The sequence below is a fragment of the Phascolarctos cinereus genome, unplaced genomic scaffold (genome assembly GCF_003287225.1).
Source record: "Phascolarctos cinereus isolate Bilbo 61053 unplaced genomic scaffold, phaCin_HiC Scaffold_2;HRSCAF=192, whole genome shotgun sequence".
In the NCBI taxonomy this organism is placed as follows: Eukaryota; Metazoa; Chordata; class Mammalia; order Diprotodontia; family Phascolarctidae; genus Phascolarctos; species Phascolarctos cinereus.
Genome location: NW_027555625.1, coordinates 141,882,485 through 141,900,117, shown reverse-complemented (window position 1 = coordinate 141,900,117; position 17,633 = coordinate 141,882,485). Strand labels below are relative to the sequence as shown.

The 17,633-nt window shown below is 39.9% G+C and overlaps 1 protein-coding gene across 2 annotated transcripts in view; it reads left to right on the top strand.

The window, feature by feature from the left end:
• Positions 1 to 17,633, top strand: part of TNFRSF10B (TNF receptor superfamily member 10b) — a 34,896-nt gene that overhangs the window by 988 nt on the left and 16,275 nt on the right. The gene's annotated exons all lie outside the window — the stretch shown is intronic.

Genomic DNA, 17,633 nt, shown 5'->3' with positions numbered 1-17,633 from the left:
CCTACTCACGTATGCTTCATGGGGGAGGGGGCAACTTCCCCAGGATTTTTACAATCTATCTCCTGGAGAAGAATGACTCATTGGGTGAAAGAAAATGTCTTCTTCGAAGGCCCGGAACACTGCTCAGACAAACCGCAAAATGGCAGTGTTTTCTGCCCCAAGTGCTGAACGGAACACTTGCTGTGCCAGGGGAAAGATAAGGGTGCCAGACTTGGAGCTGGATTTAAATCATGATCTCTGACACTTAATAACTGTGTGACTTTAGGCAAGTCCCTTAAAAATTGATGAGCCACGATTTCCTCTTCTAAAATGGGAATAGCAATACCTGTACCAGATCAGCGCCTCTGGAATTAATCAGCGGGCTTTTATTAAGTACTCACCGGGTGCCAGTCACTGTACTAAGCCCTGGGGATACATAGAAAGGAAAACTTGCTGTCTCTGCCCTCAAGGAGCTCCCATTCTAACAGCGGAGACAATGTAAATAACTACTTATAGATAAGATATTTTTATGTATGTGTACAGTTACGCAAAAGCCATATTATGAAGGTAATCTCAGAAGAAGGGCAGCTTGGTGGTGCAGTGGATAGAGCACCGGCCCTGAAGTCAGGAGGACCTGAGTTCAGATTCGGCCTCAGACCAAACACTTGACACTTACTAGCTATGTGGCCTTGGACAAGTCACTTAACCCCCCCCCAAAAAAAAAGAACAAAACAAGAAGACCTGAGTTCAAATTCAGCCTCAGAGGCTTACTAGCCATGTGGCCCTGGGCAAGTCCCTTAACCCTGTTTGCTTGGTTTCCTCATCTGTAAAATGAGCTGGAGAAGGAAATAGCAAACCACTCCAGAATTTTGCTAAGAAAACCCCAAATGGTGTCACAAAGAGTCAGACACGACTGAAAACAACTGAACAATAACAACAACAACAACAAAACATCTTAGAAGGAAAGCACTAGCAGCAGCAGGGACTGGGAAAAGCATTCTGTAGAAACTGGGATTTGAGCTCTCTTGAAGGAGGGCTGGGAAGCTAGGAGTTGGGAACAACAACCATCTGGTGCTGGTGAGGCACAGACAGTTCAAAGGTAGGGAGCTGGAAGATGTCATATTCTAGAAAAAGCAGGACAGTGTGTGAAGGGGAGTAAAGCATTACGAGTAATAGAAAGGTAGGAAAGGACCAGATTGAGAAAGCTTTACATCCCAAATAGAAGACTTTATATTTTATCCTGGATATAATCGATAGCTACTGAGGCAGCTAGGTGACAGAATGGACACTGGGCAAGTCACTTAACCTCTGTTTGCCTCAGTTTCCTCAGTTGTAAAATGGGGATAATAATAGCACCTACTTCCTAGGTTGTTCTAAGTACCAAATGAAATAATATTTGTAAAGTGTTTTATCTTATTGGGGTTATAGACCCAGCAATGACAGGTAAGTCAAATGCCATGCACTATTTAGCAACTTTTTGTGCATAATTCAAAATTGCCTTCTAGAATGGTTGGACTTACAGTTTTACCAACTAGCCCATTTTTCTGCAGCCCCTCCAACATTTGTCATTTTCTTTTTCTGATCAATTAAATGATAATCATGATTCCAGAGGACTGATAAAGAAGGAAGATGCCTACTTCATGACAGGCAGATGATTGGCTATTACGTAGAATAAAATTAAAAGTTTTAATTAAACATTTTTTTATTTGGAAGAATTTTTTAAAAATTATTTTAAGAAATAGGTTTTTTGATGTGACCTGTGTGGGAATATATTTTGCTTGACTATGCTTATGTGATAGAGTGCTCTCTTTTCTCTGTTTCTCTCTTTCTCTCCCTCTCTCTTCTCTCACTCCTTCTTTTTACTCTCTCTTTTTCTAGGCTCTACTCTTATAAATCTCCAGACTTTCTCTACCATGCCACAGAAGCCTCCTTGCCCTGGAAATTCACTGCATCCTAAACTTTTCACGGTGGAAGTACACTCTGCTCCTGTGGACCTTTCTGATTGGCTAGTTCCTCCTAGAACCTCCATGTTAAGGACAATGTCCAAGCCAGATATGTCTGCATTCCTTTCCAGGCTCTCCCCCTGACTTTTTAGACTTTCTGTACCATTCCCCTATGGGGGCACCTTCTCCCAGCTTTCCCTTTTCAGCTTCCTTTAATGTATAGTCTTTCCTCATTGGACTATAAACTCCTAAAGCAAGGATTAGCTTTCTTTCTGCTTGTATTTGTGTTCTTGATGCTTGACACAGTACCTAGCACATGGTAAGACTTAATAACTGCTTGTTGACTTGGCTTTCCCTTCATTGCTTCCTTCCTTTCTTCCCTCTTTCCTTCCCTCCCTTCCTTTCTTCATGCCTTTTCTCCTCCTTCCTTTCTTCCTTCCTTTTAGTGGCTGGAAGGAGGTGAGAGGAGGAAGAAAAAGAAATGAATATTTGAAAACAAAAAATAATTGAAAAAATTTTAGATGGTGATAATATTTACACACATTTTAAAACTACTGCATGAATAACCTAGGGAAAAGAGAAGAAAATATAGGGTGAATTGAAAGTGTAAATGCAAAGAAAGATTAAAAAAAAAAGATGAGTTCTTTACCTGTGGTAGGAATGACTAAAAAAGCTTTTATTTAGTACTTACTCTGTGATGGCACTGTGTTAAGTGCTACAATGACAGTTCCTTCCTTCAAGAGCTTACTTTTTTTTTTTTGAGGCAATTGGGGTTAAGTGATTGCCCAGAGTCACACAGCTGGTGAGTGTTATGTGTCTGAGGCCGAATTTGAACTCAGCTCCTCCTGACTCCCCGGCCAGTGCTCTATCCACTGAAGGAGCATACCTTTTAATAGGGGAAGGCATCAAGTATGGGAAATGATCAACAGTAAGGTATATTTTGGTTTGCAAAGTTACTGGGACAGTGAGTGAAGCCACAGGGGAGAGATCTTTATTGGATAAGATTTTGGAACTGGAACAGTGAGAGGAGGAAGGGAGGAAGGGGGAGAAGAGGCCAAAGTGGCTGGAGAGCAAATAACCATGGAATGAAATGAAGTGAATGTGCCACTAGCCTAGGCTTATGAGTAGTGGGATATCAAGGCAACCACCAGTCAATATATATGGCCCCTGCTTAGGAGTTCTAGGCATGAAAGGATTAAGGGCTTGGTTTCTGGGATTTGTGGTTTGTAAACTTGAGAGATGGTTGTTCAATGTCTTAGAGGGTACTCTTCCTTTAGTCACTTTTTCTTGAAATGATTGTTTTGTTTCTTGCATAACTAGCAGTGACATAACATAGAGGGTACACTGCATTGTAGTTGTAGCAAATATGCAGGCCTCTTTTGCTTTGTCCATCTGATAGGGTGGCTGGATAGAATCTGAAGAAGTCCTCACTTAGGAAGAGGCAGCAATTATGACTGTTTTTTTGTTTTTGTTTTTTAGGCAATTGGGCTTAAGTGACTTGCCCAGGGTCACATAGCTAGTAAGTGTCAAATGTTTAGTCTGAGGCCGGATTTGAACTCAGGTCCTCCTGACTTCAGGGCAGGTGCTCTATCCACTGCACCACCTATCTGCCCCAATTATGACTCTTAATGGGAGGGTCTGGGTAGGCTGCCCTGGAAGGGAAGCCGGGAGTCCTTGTTTCTTACATTGGAAGTGCTAGGAGCTGGTGGGGAAATCTGTGTTAGGCACTCTAAGGAATTTACGATTTGTGTGGCCAAACCATTGCAATTGGAGTTGAGTGAAAACTAAGAATATTGATCCATTCAGAAGGGAAGTGCTGGAGGAATTCAAAAGAGGAAGAGGGTGCTCCTGGTTGGGCTTGCCCAGGCAGGCTGAAGGAGAAATACTGCATAGAAATGGGAGCTCTGACTCATCTGCTTCAGGCAAAGAAGGCCATGCCTCATTTTACTGAGAGTGCAGTTGAAGTCTAGAAAGATTAAATCAAGTGCCCAAGCTATAACATTGGAGGAAAAACTAGAGCCCAAATCCCTTGACCCTAAGTGGAGTGTCTATTACACACTAGCTACAGGTGAGTTAGGGCTACTAACTAGGTGGATCATGAAGAATAGTTAGAAATAAGATAGATAGCAGGAGTAAAGGGAAGGTGGTCATTGTAGTCATGATAATGTCTTATAGTTGTATAATCCCACAATGGACTTTCTTTACTGAGTCCTGTGAAATGGGTAGTGCAGATATTATTGTCACTTTTTTAAAAAAAATCAATTTGGTATAGTGGAAAGAATACTGACTGGATTTGGAAGACTTGGGTTCAATTCTTACTTGTGTGACCTTGGGTAAGTCACTTAACCTTTTTTGGGTCTCAATTTTCATCTTCTGTAAAATGAAAACTATGGTTCTTTCCAGAGCTAAATCTATACAGAGGAACATTTGTAACTTATAGTTGTAGCAAACTACCTGAGACTACAGATATAGGGATAGACAGAGATACAGATGTAGAGATAGATAAATAGATACAGCTATAGATAGATAGGTGGATAGAGATAGAGCTATAGACAGATGTAGAAAAAGAAAGAAAGAAATGTTAAAATTGTTTCTTGTCCCACCCCCTTCCAGTCAATATAATAAATGTCACAAGCAGCCAGTGTAAAGCAGCAGGAAGTATCCTGCAAAGGGTAACTTAGAAGTCATGTACAAATCGTGCCAGAGATCAAAAGAGCATCATTTACAAATTGTATCATAAATTAACCAAAATTCACATCTTGGTAATATGTGCTGAATCAACAGAAACCATCTAGAAGCTGCTTTTGGGGGTTTTGGTTCCTGTGATATGTAAACCTTAGACAAGTTCCAGACATCTGCAGTAAGACCAGAAGGACACCAAGTGATAATTTTGAGATGATGCGGGTGTGTCAAAGTTTTACTGGTGACTTTGAGGTGGTTTGGATATGAAAATGATCTGCCCCCAAGGCAGCACAGAGAAGAGTTAGTCTGTCCCTGACCAAAACCATGTAAAAATGAGACATCAAACTTCTGAGCCACCCCACCTTGCCCTGTGCTCTCAACTCTAATTCATGGTTATGTAAGTGATACTCTTTGCCTCTCCCCCTCCCCATCCTCGTCCCCACTGCTGCCTGCCTTCCTCCACCACCACTTTCCCTGTCCACACCTGTCTGCCTCTGTATCCCTCCCCCTTTCTCACTATTTATTTATGTACTGTCTGTGCCCGTTCACCCCTATACCATTTGTACCTTATCAAAGCATGATTGCCACCTCACTTCCTGCTGCCATTGCGGTCTTTCCCAGTGAGTACCCAGAGAACTGGGCATACCTGCCCCATTTCCTAATTTCATAAATTATCAATTATATACATGGATATATAGATAGAAATAGATGTAGACATATAGATATAGCAATAGATAAAATATTTATTAAGTGCATACTATATGTATCAGGAACTGTGCTAAATGGTAGAGATGCACAGGTCTCGCAGGGCAAATGAGACATCTGTAGAGGGCTTATTAGCACAGCGTTTGGCACACAGCAGGTGCTTAATAAGTGCTTGTTTCTTTCCCAAATACAAGCAAATGAGATAACTCCTACTTTCAAGGAGCTTACATTGCACCTTCCTACAGAAAACTGGGGAAAAAATTCTTAGCGAGTATTTATAAAGGCCTCATTTCTCAAATATATAGAGAACGGAGTCAAATATAAGCCTTGATAAATGGTCAAAGGATATGAACAGGTGGTTTTCAGACAAAGAAATCAAAGCTATCTGTATTTGTAGGAGAAATGCTCTAAATTGCTATTGTTTAGAGAAATGCAAATTAAAACAACTCTAAAACAACCACCTCACACCTATCAGATTGACTAATATGACAGAAAAGGAAAATGATAAATATTGGAGAGGATATGATAAAATTGGGACACTAATACATTGTTAGTGGAGTTGTGAACTGATCCAACCATTCTGGAGAGCAATTTGGAACTACGCTGAAAGGGCTATAAAACTGCATATATACCCTTTGATCCAGCGATGCTATTGCTAGGTCTGTATACTACCAAAGAGATTTAAAAAAAGAGAAGGAAAAGGGCCTACTTGTACAAAAATAGTTACAGCAGCTTTTTTTGTAGTGGCAAAGAATTGGAAATTGAGGGGACTGCCTATCAGTTGGGGAATGGTTGAATAAGTTGTAGCATATGAATGTAATAGAATATTATTATGCTATAACACATAAGCAGGATGATTTCAGAAAAACTTGGAAAACATGCATGAACTGATATAAAGTGAATTGAGTGGAACCAGGAAAACATCGCACATAGTAACAGCAATATTGTACCATGAAGAACTGTGAATGACTTAGCTCTTCTCAGCAATGCAGTGATCCAAGACAATTCCAAAGGACTCATGATGAAAAAATGCTATCCATCTCCAAAGAAAGAGCTGATGATGTTGAGTACAGACCGAAGCATATTATTTTTCTCTTTCTTTCTTTCTTTCTCCCTCTCTTATTCAAGTCTTCTTGCACAAAATGACTAATATGGAAAAGTTTTACATGATTGCAAATGTATAACCTATATCAGATTGCTTGCCATCTTAGGGAAGGTGGAGAGGAGGGAGGGATAGAATTTGGAACTCAAAACTTAAAGAAAACCAAAGAAACAACAGATGTGAAAAATTGTTTTTACATGTTATTAGGGAAAAATAAAATATTATTAATTTTTTTTTAAAAGAAGCCTTTCTTAGTCCCTTAATGCTAGGACCTTCTCCCTGAAATTATCTTCCATTTGTTGTTGTCCGTGACCCTGTGACCCCATTTGGGGGGTTTTTTGAACAAAGATACTGGAGTGACTTGCCATTTCCTTCTCCAGCTCATTATGCAGATGAGGAACTGAGGCCAACGGGGTCGGGGTCACACAGCTAGCAAGTGTTTGAGGCCAGATTATGAGTCTTCCTGACTTTGGGCCCAGCACTCTATCCACTGCGCCTTCTAGCTGCCCCCATCTTCTATTTACCCTGTAAGATATCTTGTTTATACATAGCTACTTGTGGGGCAGCTAGGTGGAGCAGTGGATAGAGCACCAGCCCTGAAGTCGGAAGAACCTGACCTCAAATTCGGCCTCAGACCAAATACTTGACACTTACTAGCTATGTGACCCTGGGCAAGTCACTTAACCCCAACTGTCTAACAAAAAAAAAAAAGAATAGGTCATGCCAGATACCTTATTTTTTAGGGCAGCTAGGTGGCACAGTAGATAGAGCACCGGCCCTGGATTCAGGAGGACCTGAGTTTAAATCCGGCCTCAGACACATAACCCTTATTAGCTGTGTGGTCCTGGGCCAGTCATTTAACCCCCATTGCCCAACAACAACAAAAATACATAGTTGTTTGCATGTTGTCTCCCCCATGAGGATGTGAGCTCCTTGAGAGTAGGAATCGTTTTTTCCTTTCTTGGTATACCCAACATTTAGCACATTGTCCGGCACAAAATAGGTGCTTCATAAATGCTTGTTGGCTTGGGGAAGACAAAACCAAAAGGCGAGCTGAAAAGAAGAGGCACTGTATGTACACAGTGGTTTGAGCAGCATGGTTGGCATTGTTCTAGATAAGATAAGAGAGAAAGTTCACTTATCAGAACCCAGGATGGTTTCTGGGTCTAAATATCTTTTTTTTTTTTTAGGCAATTGGGGTTAAGTGACTTGCCCAGGGTCACACAGCTAGTAAGGGTCAAGTGTTTGGTCTGAGGCCGGATTTGAAGTCAGGTCCTCCTGACTTCAGGGCCACAGTGCTCTATCCACTGCTCCACCTAGCTGCCCCTCTAAATATCTTGTGGAGAGGAATTGGCATTCTGTTGGCTTGAGAGTGTGTGGGACACTTTGGAGATTACCAGGGAGTGAGGTGGAGGTTTGATTCTTGGCAAGAGAAGTTGAAAGTTTCCCTCTCAGAGCCCATGGTGGATCTAGGGGACAAAGTTCAAGATGAAGACACTTCTCCAGGGTCAAACAGTCAGTAGTCAAGTAGAATTTGAACCCTGATCTCATTCTTCTGTTACCAACTCTCTCTCTACTTCAGACTCCCTAAGTAGCTTGCCCAGGTCAAGAGAACTGGTCTTTTGGCATGTTAATCTCTTCTACCAGTCTATTGGGGAGGGGACGTGGGAAATGTGACCATAAAGAGGCTACTGAAGCTGGGGCAAAGGGATCTTCACACACACACCCCTTCACTCTCCTGCTCTTCCGCTTATGAATTAAGAATGATCTATTCTCAACCACTGTCCCCATTCTCCCCCATGTTGTGAGGGTGAATGCTGAGGGCTGAGGGTTCTTAGCCTTGAAGTCATTTCACAAGCCCATATTAAGAACAGGTTAGGTGCTAGGCGCTTACATCCTATTGGGGAGATACAGGGCAGTGGTGACCAGTGAAGGGGTGGTCAGGCAGTCTCAGAGATTTTGAGTGGAGCCATCCTTTCCAGTTGCAATTTATTGAAGGGAGGGAAGTTAATGGTCCTAAAACTACCCTACTTAGAATTTTGATTAGCGGTCAAGCATCTAATCATCTCTTAGCATTGTAGAAGACAGTTGGGGTGGGGGTGGGGGATGTAATAAAAACAAAAACAAAAAAACCTTCCTTGATGGAGTTCAAGAGTCACACCTGAGATAAAAAAACAGCCTGGGAACAAATAAATTCATTCTATACTCAACTGCAGCATCTTCTCCTTAATCGAGGGTAAGTTAAGGAGAAAACTACCAGGGTTGATTGGGAGGGAGGGGCAGTATAGAAGCTGGAGCTGAGTGTGGACCAAAGCCACACTTAGGATTCAGGAGTTGGAGCTTTGTTCTTCCCTAGCCTTCTTCCATGGCCTTATGAGAATTCTCAGACCCTTCAGAGATGTTTTGATTAACTATTAAGAATTTTGGCCCAGAATTCAAGTCATTTCTGGTGTGAGACTTTTACCATTCCAAATGAGTTTCATTAGGACAGTGGGGTGAGTATTTTTAAACTCATCAGTTTAAACTCATCAGATAGGATTTCACAGAGGCACCTGGAAGAGGGGCCAAATAACCTCTGCGACCGTGACTCTCACCTTGCCCAGTGGCTATTCCTAACTCAGTAATTTTTAAGTAACTTGCATCACCCTCATCCCTGGCCTTGTCCACAACTATAGGGGGTGCCAGGTGTTGCCAAGAACTTTTTATTTTGAGATAAATTGGTCAGAAAATGTTTGGTCTTAATATATCTCATTTTAAAAGTTTTTATTTTTAATGTCAAATTTAGTAACTAATTAAAAATAAATTTGGTTAAGTTTTAGTTGGGTAAACAAAAATAACATCCTTTATGGGAAAGGTATAAACACTTATTAATAAGCACCTACTATATGCTGGACCAGTGCTAAGCACTTTACAAATATTGTCTCATTTGAGCCTCATAACAACTCTGGAAGGTAGGTGCCAGGTTATCCTTATTTTACAGTTGAGGAAACTGAGGCAGGCAAAGATTAAGTGATTTCGCTAGGACCACATCTTTGCCTTTCAGAATTCCTATCTTCCTTCAAGGCCCCAGCTCAGCACCACCTCATTCATAAAACTTTCCCTGATTCACCCAGCTGAAAGTGTTCTTTTCCATCTCAGATTTCCTAGAGTTCTCTGTCTGGGTCTCTGTATCAGCTCCCTCACTATCGATTTGTCTGTATGTTAGATGTCCTTCACTCTCCTAAACACAACAGAACGTAAATTTCTTGAGAAGCTTTTCATCTTTTTATCACCATTAATGGGTGCCTAGTAGCTGTTTAATAAATGTTTGAAGGAATAAATAGACTCAGGAAATGAATGCCCTGTATTGTGGGACTGTAGGAATTGATATCATCTGAGGCTTATAATAACTGGCGTTTATACAGTGTATTGTAGTTTGAAAAGCACAAATGTATGTTTATATCTATATATATATGTATGTATTTTGTATATATGTATCTCTCTCTCCATCCCATTTAAGCCTTATAACCCTATTAGGTATTACTGGTGTTATTATCCACATTTTTCTTTCCTCTCTTTTTATAGATGAGGAAACAGGTTTAGAAAAATTAAATGATTTGGTCATATAGCTAGTAAGTATTAGAAGCAGATTTGAACCCAGGCCTTTCTGACTCCAACTCTGATATTTGTCTTTATACCTTGCCTTTCCTTTTTGAAAGGCTGGTTTAATCATCTGGAGTATTTCATATCTGAGTTCTATGGTCAGTCAGTAACTTTGGTGGGGAGGGGAGAAGATTCCTGAAAGATGAAGGATAAAGTACGGATGGTATTGCTTATATTTATGTCATGGAATCCCTTCCTCCCAGCTTTACCTGTACACCAACTACTCCCAGGATACCTGCGCCCAAGGGGGTAAATTAACAAGTGTGGATAGTGTTAGAATAGCCCGATCAAGTTTGTTTAGTGAGTCAAGTTGTTAGAAATGCCTAGATAACAGATCAGAGGACTGAAAATAGACTGAGTTGTTGAGTAGCCCCGGGGCGGGGGGGGGGGGGGGGGAAGACATATTCTACCCACTTAAAAGCAGCTTGGATTGACACCTAAATTCTCTTAGTGTAGACAATCCAGATTCAATGCCTTCCCTTTCTTCTCTCTTAGGAGAAAGACAATACTGCTGATGTTAATCCAGAAGTGACTTCTTACTCAAACCAACACACTAGTTACTCAGTTAATGTGACATTTCTCTTAAACGTTAAATCAGTCACTTATCTTGACATTTAAAAAGATAAAAAGGGGGCAACTAGATGGTGAAGTGGATAGAGCTCCAGCCTTGGAGTCAGAAGGAGTAGAGTTCAAATTCGGCCTCTGACACTTACTAGCTGTGTGACACAGGGCAAGTCACTTAACCCTAACTGCCTCACCAAAACAAGCAAAAAAAAAAAAAAGTAACAGCACAATGTACTTGTGACTTTCAGTCACTTCCACTTAATAATTCCAAAACCATTCCATTATGTAAATCAAAATTTTGTAACCAAATTTTATGTAATCAAAATATGCGTATTTTATGTTGTGTGGTCTCTTGATATAATCATGATTTTTTTATTCTTGTTAATATGATCAGTTATGTTTATAGATTTCTTAATATTCAATTAACCCTGTATTCCTGGGAGGAATATAACCTAGTCTTGTTGTATAATCTCTGTGATATGTTGTTATAGCCCATATGAAGATTTTGCATTGGTATTCATTAGTTTATTAGGGATATTGGTCTCTAGTTTTCTTTTTCTGTTTTGATTCTCCTTGGCTTAGGTATCAAAAATATATTTGTGAAGGAATTTGGTAGGACTCCTTTTGCTATTTTTTGCAAACAATTTGTGTAATATTGGAATTACTTGTTCTTTGAATGTTTCATATGAGTCTCTTGTAAATCCATCTGGTCCTGGGTTTTTTTTTCCCCTCTCTGAGTGTTCGTTTATATTTTGTTCAATTTCTTTTTTTCTGAGATTGAATTGTTCTCTATTTCTTGTTTGGTTAACCTGTGTATTTTATATTTTTGTAAATATTCATTAATTTTAAGTTGTCACATTAACTGGCAAACATTTGGGCAAAATATTTTTAAAATTACTGCTCATTTCTTCATTTGTTGTGAATTCTACTCATTTTGAAACAAGCAATTTGGATTTTTAAAAATCAATTTAACTCATGTTTTAGTGGGTTTTTTTAATAGTTCCTACTTTTATTTTTAATTCAATAATTTTCTGTTTCAATTTTGTCAGTGTCTTTGATTTTTCAGGATTTTTATTTTGGTATTTTTTAAAAATTTGGTTGGCTTTCTAGTTTCTTTAGTTATATACCCAATTCATTAATCTGCTCTTTTTCTCCTTAGTTGATGAAGGTGTTTACAGACATATATTTCTCCTGACGACTGCTTTTGGGTACATTCCCAAAATTTTGGCATATTGTCTTATTGTCATTGTCTGATTATCTAACATTTCTATGACTTGTTTGACTCACCAATTCTTCATAATTAAATTAGTGTCCAGCTAGTTTTTAATCCTTTCTTTGAGGATCTATTATTGAATATCATTTTTATTGCACTGTGGTCAGTAAAAGATGTATGCAATGTTAACTGCTTTTCTGTGCTTGTAAGGTTTTTATGCCCTAATACATGGGTAATTTTTGTAAAGGTGCCATACACAGATGAGAAATATGAATAATCCTTCCTGTTTCCATTTATTAATGATGACAATGATAAAAAATATTTATTGACTGAATGACTGTAATGACCAGAGATCTATTAATTTTTTTTCCTAAAATTCTATTGGTCTTTAACTTCTTCATTTATTTTTGCTAGACTTGTCTAGTTCTGAAAAGAGTACATTAAAGTCCCTAACTATTATGGGTAATTATCTATATCTTCCTATAACTCTTTTAGTTTTTCCTTTCAGTATTTAAATATTTGATGCATATATATTCAGTATTTAAATCGACTATTGTCTATGATAACTTTTAGCAAAATGTAGTTTCCCTTTTATCTCTTTAAAGTCTATTTCTGATATTGCCTTGTCTGAGATCATGACTACTATCCTCTACTTTTTTTGAGTAAGGGGGCTAAAGGGGGCAGGGAGAAGAAGCAGATGGAGAGGTGGCTGGGATCCAGGGATGGACTGATGCAGAAGCTGCCACATCTGCTGCCCTAAAAGCAGGGATTCCAAGAGGCAGAAGCAAAGGAGTGCATTCCAGACATGGGGGAGAGATGGAAGATGGAATATCACATGTATAAGGATCTGCAAGAAGGCCAGTTTCACTAGGCTGTAGAGTGTGAGTCATAATATGTAATAAGACTAGAAAGACAGAATGGTGGCAGGTTGTGCAACGGTTTTAAATGCCAAGCTGAGGAGTTTACTTTTGATCCTGGGGGCAATAAGGAACTAGAGGGGGTTTTTTGGAGAGGGGAAGAGAGGGGTAGTTTACATGATCTACACTTTAGGAAAATCACTTTGGTAGCTGTTAGGAAGATGGATTGGAGTGAGAATACCAAGTAGAAAACTATTGTAATAATTCAGGTGAGTGGTGGTGATGACCTGAACTAGGGGGTTGGCTTTGTGAGTTGGGAGGAGATGACAGATAGATGGCACAATAGATAGAGCCCTGGACCTGGACAGGAAGCCCTGAATTCAAATCCACCCTCAGATATTTACTAGCTGTGTGATCTTGGGCAAGTCACTTTATACCTCAGCTGTAAAATGGGAAAAATAATAACACCAACTACCTGTGTTGCTCTGTTGATATCCATGAAGTGTCAAGAAATCTGGAAGAAAACATGTTTGTTGAATGGACCAATAGAGGATTTATAGGCCCTAGGCAAAAGTGAGTGGCACAAGATGAGAAGGCAGAGATTGGTTGAATCCTCACTGTCGACATGTCCCTGAAAACACAGGCATTCAGAAGCATTGCTTAAAGCTACTCTCCAAATTGGGATTAGCTCATCTCTGCCTTCTCTCCCCCAGGAGGCACTGGAGCATCTAAATGTGTATCGATAGGAGCAGCTAGGTGCCACAGTAGGCAGAGTGCCCAAGTTCTAATTTTACTTTCACATACTACAGCCAGGTGGTGCAGTGGATAAAGTGCAGAGCCTGAAGTCAGGAAGATTTATCTTCTTGAGTTCAGATCTGGCCTCAGACACTTATCAGCTGTGGGACCCTGGGCAGGTCACTTACCCCTGTTGGCCTCAGTTCCTCATCTTAAAACCAGCTGGTAAAGGAAATGGCAAACCACTCCAGTAACTCTGCCAAGAAAACCCCAAGTGGGGACACAAAGAGTCAGACAGGACTGAAACAACAAAACCATCTCTGACTGCAGCCGTAACCTCGGCAAATTACAACCTCTCTGAGCCTCTTTTCTTTCCGGTAAAATTTGAATAATAATAACACTCTTCTGCTTAGGAAGCAAATAACACGTAAAATGCTTTGCAAACCTTAAAGCACTACATAAATGTTAGCTATTATTATTACTATTATTGCTACATTTGAAGTCTCTAGGAAAAACAGTGATTAAGCTTAGAGGCCACTGTCTCTTGTTCTGGTCTTTTGTTTTTCTCTACCCTCATTTCCCTGCAAATGTAGGACCCGAGGGCTTATATCTCTGTGGTTTAAAGGGTTTTCTGAAAGACAAAGGCAGAGGGGAAGAGTAGAGCCAGGCACTAGGCACGTAGCTTTTTAGTCTGGGTCTTTGAGTGATTTTAAATGAGCCTTAAGAGTCAGGGTGGGTCTGTTAACTCTTTTCCTGCTCTGGTGGTTTAACACCTAAATCACTAACCACGTTAGCCAGAGTCTGGCAGCAAAAACAGTTCAGTGAGATGCTTAAAAGCAAGCTACCAGTTCAGGAAACCTATCCACTTCTGTTTTTATGCTAATATGAAAAAAAACGAAGGATGACCATCCCCCATGTCACCACTCCTGAAGGAACTTAGGTCAGTCGCATTCCTGGACCTCTTTTGTTGATCTTCCTGGCTAAGACTTCCAGCTTTAGTTTGCTCCTTGGAGACATCCCTCTTGGTTAGTACCTTCAAAGCCTTTGTTTGGTTCAGGAAGTAGATAGAGGGGAGGGGCCCAGAGTTAGCTAAAAGGGAAGGAGATAGGAAGGAAAGGTGTCTGACCACGGGCCTGTTGTCTGATGTGGCTAGTAAACTTGCTCTGTAGACAATTTTGAAAGAAGAACAAGAACCAAAAAACTTAAAAAAAAATAATGGTTTATTTTTTCCCAGTTGTATGTAAAGACAATTTTTAACATTAATTTTTTTTTTAATTTGAAGTTCCAAATTCTCTCCCGCTCTCTTCCCTGAAATGGTAAACAATGTGATATAGGTTATACATATTCGAGTTCGCAAAACGTATTTCCATATTGGTCATGTCATGAAAGAAGACACAGACCAAAAATGAAAAAAACACACAAAAAAAGTGAAAAATAGTATGCTTTGATCTACATTTAGACAATATCAGTTTTTTCTCTGAATGTGGATAGCATTTTTTGCCATGAGTCCCTAAAAATATATCTTTAAAAAATTTTGCTTGTACAAATGGTAAAATTATATGGAAGTGAAAAAATGACTAACCTGCTCTGGACATGGGGAAATATACTTCTCACAGGATAAATTGGTCATGTTTACCATCATAGTCTTATCCTCTGAAATGTGAATATGAATAATGAAATTATTTTAAAGAGTTAAAAAAAAGTTTCAGCAAGAAAAAATGACTTAAAATGTCCCTTGACATTTGACACAGAGATTTCATGTAAAATACATACTCTAAGGTGGTCATTGATAAGAAGAAAGGTCGCATATACATCAAAATATTTATAGCAAAATGCTTTTTTTTTTCTAGTGTAGATTTCTGTTGATGGGGGAATGGCTAAATGAGTTGTGGTCCATCAATGTAATGGAATATCACTGCTCTCTAAAAAGCTAATATAATGAATGCAGAGAAGCATGTACAGACATATATGGGGGCAGCTAGGTGTTGCAGTGGATAGAGTACAAGCCCTGAAATCAGGAGGACCTGAGTTCAAATAAGACCTCAGGCAATTGACACTAGCTGGGCAAGTCACTTAACCCCATTGCTTAACCAAAAAAAAAAAAAAAGGCATATATGAACTGAGTGAAGTAAGCATGACCAGAGCTCAGAAGAGAGGTCAAGACTACAAATAACAATTTATAAATCACTCCAAATAAGTACCAGTGGAATTTTTGTGAGTGATCAAGATTGCCAGGGGATAAAGCATAAAGAGGGAAGAGAAGAGGGCCAAGGCCAGATTCTTGGAGCATACTCACACAGACGGCTGAAGGGAAGGTGATGGAATCAGCAAAGGACAAGAATTTGAATTTAAGAGGTAGGAGGAAAACCAAGAGAGTATTGCACGTCTGAAGTTGGGGGAAAAGAGAGTAAGTCCGAACAGTGGCGAGTGATGTCAAAAGGCTCAGAGAGGTCGTAGAAGCTAAGAACTAAGAACAGATCATTGCATTTGGCAATAGAAGGTATTAAGGTATAAATGAAGGTATTCATGACCTTTAACAGAGTGTTGGAGATGGCAGAGGCAGAAAGGAATTCCGCAGTAATGAGTGAGGAGAAAATTGGTAAAGAGGAAATGAAGTCACTGGGTGTAGACAGTTTTTCAAGAAGTTTAACAGTGAAGGTGAAGAGAGGAATGGGAGGTTGAGATGGTAGCTCAGTAGAGTAAAAGGGTTTAAAAATTTTTTTAAGGAAGACTTAAGCATGTTTGTAAGCAAATGGGGAAAAACCGTGGAGAGAGAGAGATTAAAGATGCATGAGAAAGAAGGGGTGTCTGCTGGTGCAAAGTACTGGAGGAGTTGGGTGGGGAGTGTGATTAAGGGCACAGGTACAGGAATCAGCCTTAATGAGAAGGTTTCCATGACCAAAGTGAAGGAGGAAAGCATGAGCAATGATAATACAAACAAGATTTGAAAAGTGGAACTTAGGGAGGTCTCGTTAAATAGCCTTAATATTTTTAAATATATTTTTTGATCTTTTATTTTTACATCTAAATATCCCCCTGCATCCCTCTTCTCTCCTACTCAGAGATCCATACCATATAACAAAGAATCTTTTTAAGAAATAAAAGGAAAAGAAAAAAAGAAAAAGAAAAAATGAGGCAGCTAGGTAGTACAGTGGATAGAGCTCCGGCCTTGGACTCAGGAGGACCTGCGTTCAAATCTGGCCTCAGACACTTGACACTTGCTTACTAGCTGTCACTTAACCCTGATTGCCTCACAAATAAAAAAAAGAAAAGAAAAGAAAAAGAAGAGAAAAAAAATCAGCAAAACCAATTAATACATCAAAGCAGTCTGAAAATATATACATTGTACCATACCTACGGACCTCCCACTTCTGCAAGAAGTAGAGAGCCGTGGCTTCCCACATCCCTTCTTTGCTTGGGGTCATGCTTGTTCTTTGTAATTTTATAATATTCGCTTTTAAATCTGGTGGTTCTTTCCATTTAGATTGTTGTAATCATTGTTTCTCTTGTTCTCTTGGCCCTGCTTACTTCGCTTTACATCAGTTCAGGTCAGTCTCTCCGCACTTCTCTGTATTCATTATATTTGTCTTCTGTTACACAGCACAGTAACAACCCATTACATACCTGTACCACAATTTAGCCCTTCCCCAATTAATAGCTGTCATTTGTTGCTGTTGTTCAGTCCAACTCTTTTTTTTTTTTAAGTGAAGCAATTGGGGTTAAGTGATTCCCAGAGTCACACAGCTAGGTAGTATTATGTGTCTGAGGCCAGATTTGAACTCAGGTCCTCCTGACTCCAGGGCCGGTGCTCTATCCACTGCGCCATCTAGCTGCCCCCTCAGTCCAACTCTTGATGATTCCATTTCAGGGAGTTCTCTTGGCAAAGATCCTGGAGTGGTTTGCCATTTCTTCTCCAGCTCATTTTACAGATGAGGAAACTGAGACAAACAGGGTTGAGTGACTTGTCCAACATTGCACAGCTAGTAAGAGTCTGAGGTGAGATTTGAACTCAGGTCTTACTTACTCCAGGCCCAGCACACTATCCCTGTGCCACCTTGTTGTCAAGTCTTTGCCATCACAAAAAATGCTGCTTTCAGCGCACCAGCCCTGAAGTCAGGAGGGCTTGAGTTCAAATGTGGCCTCAGACACATAACACTCACTAGCTATGTGACCCTGGGCAAGTCACTTAACCCCAATTGCCTCACCAAAAA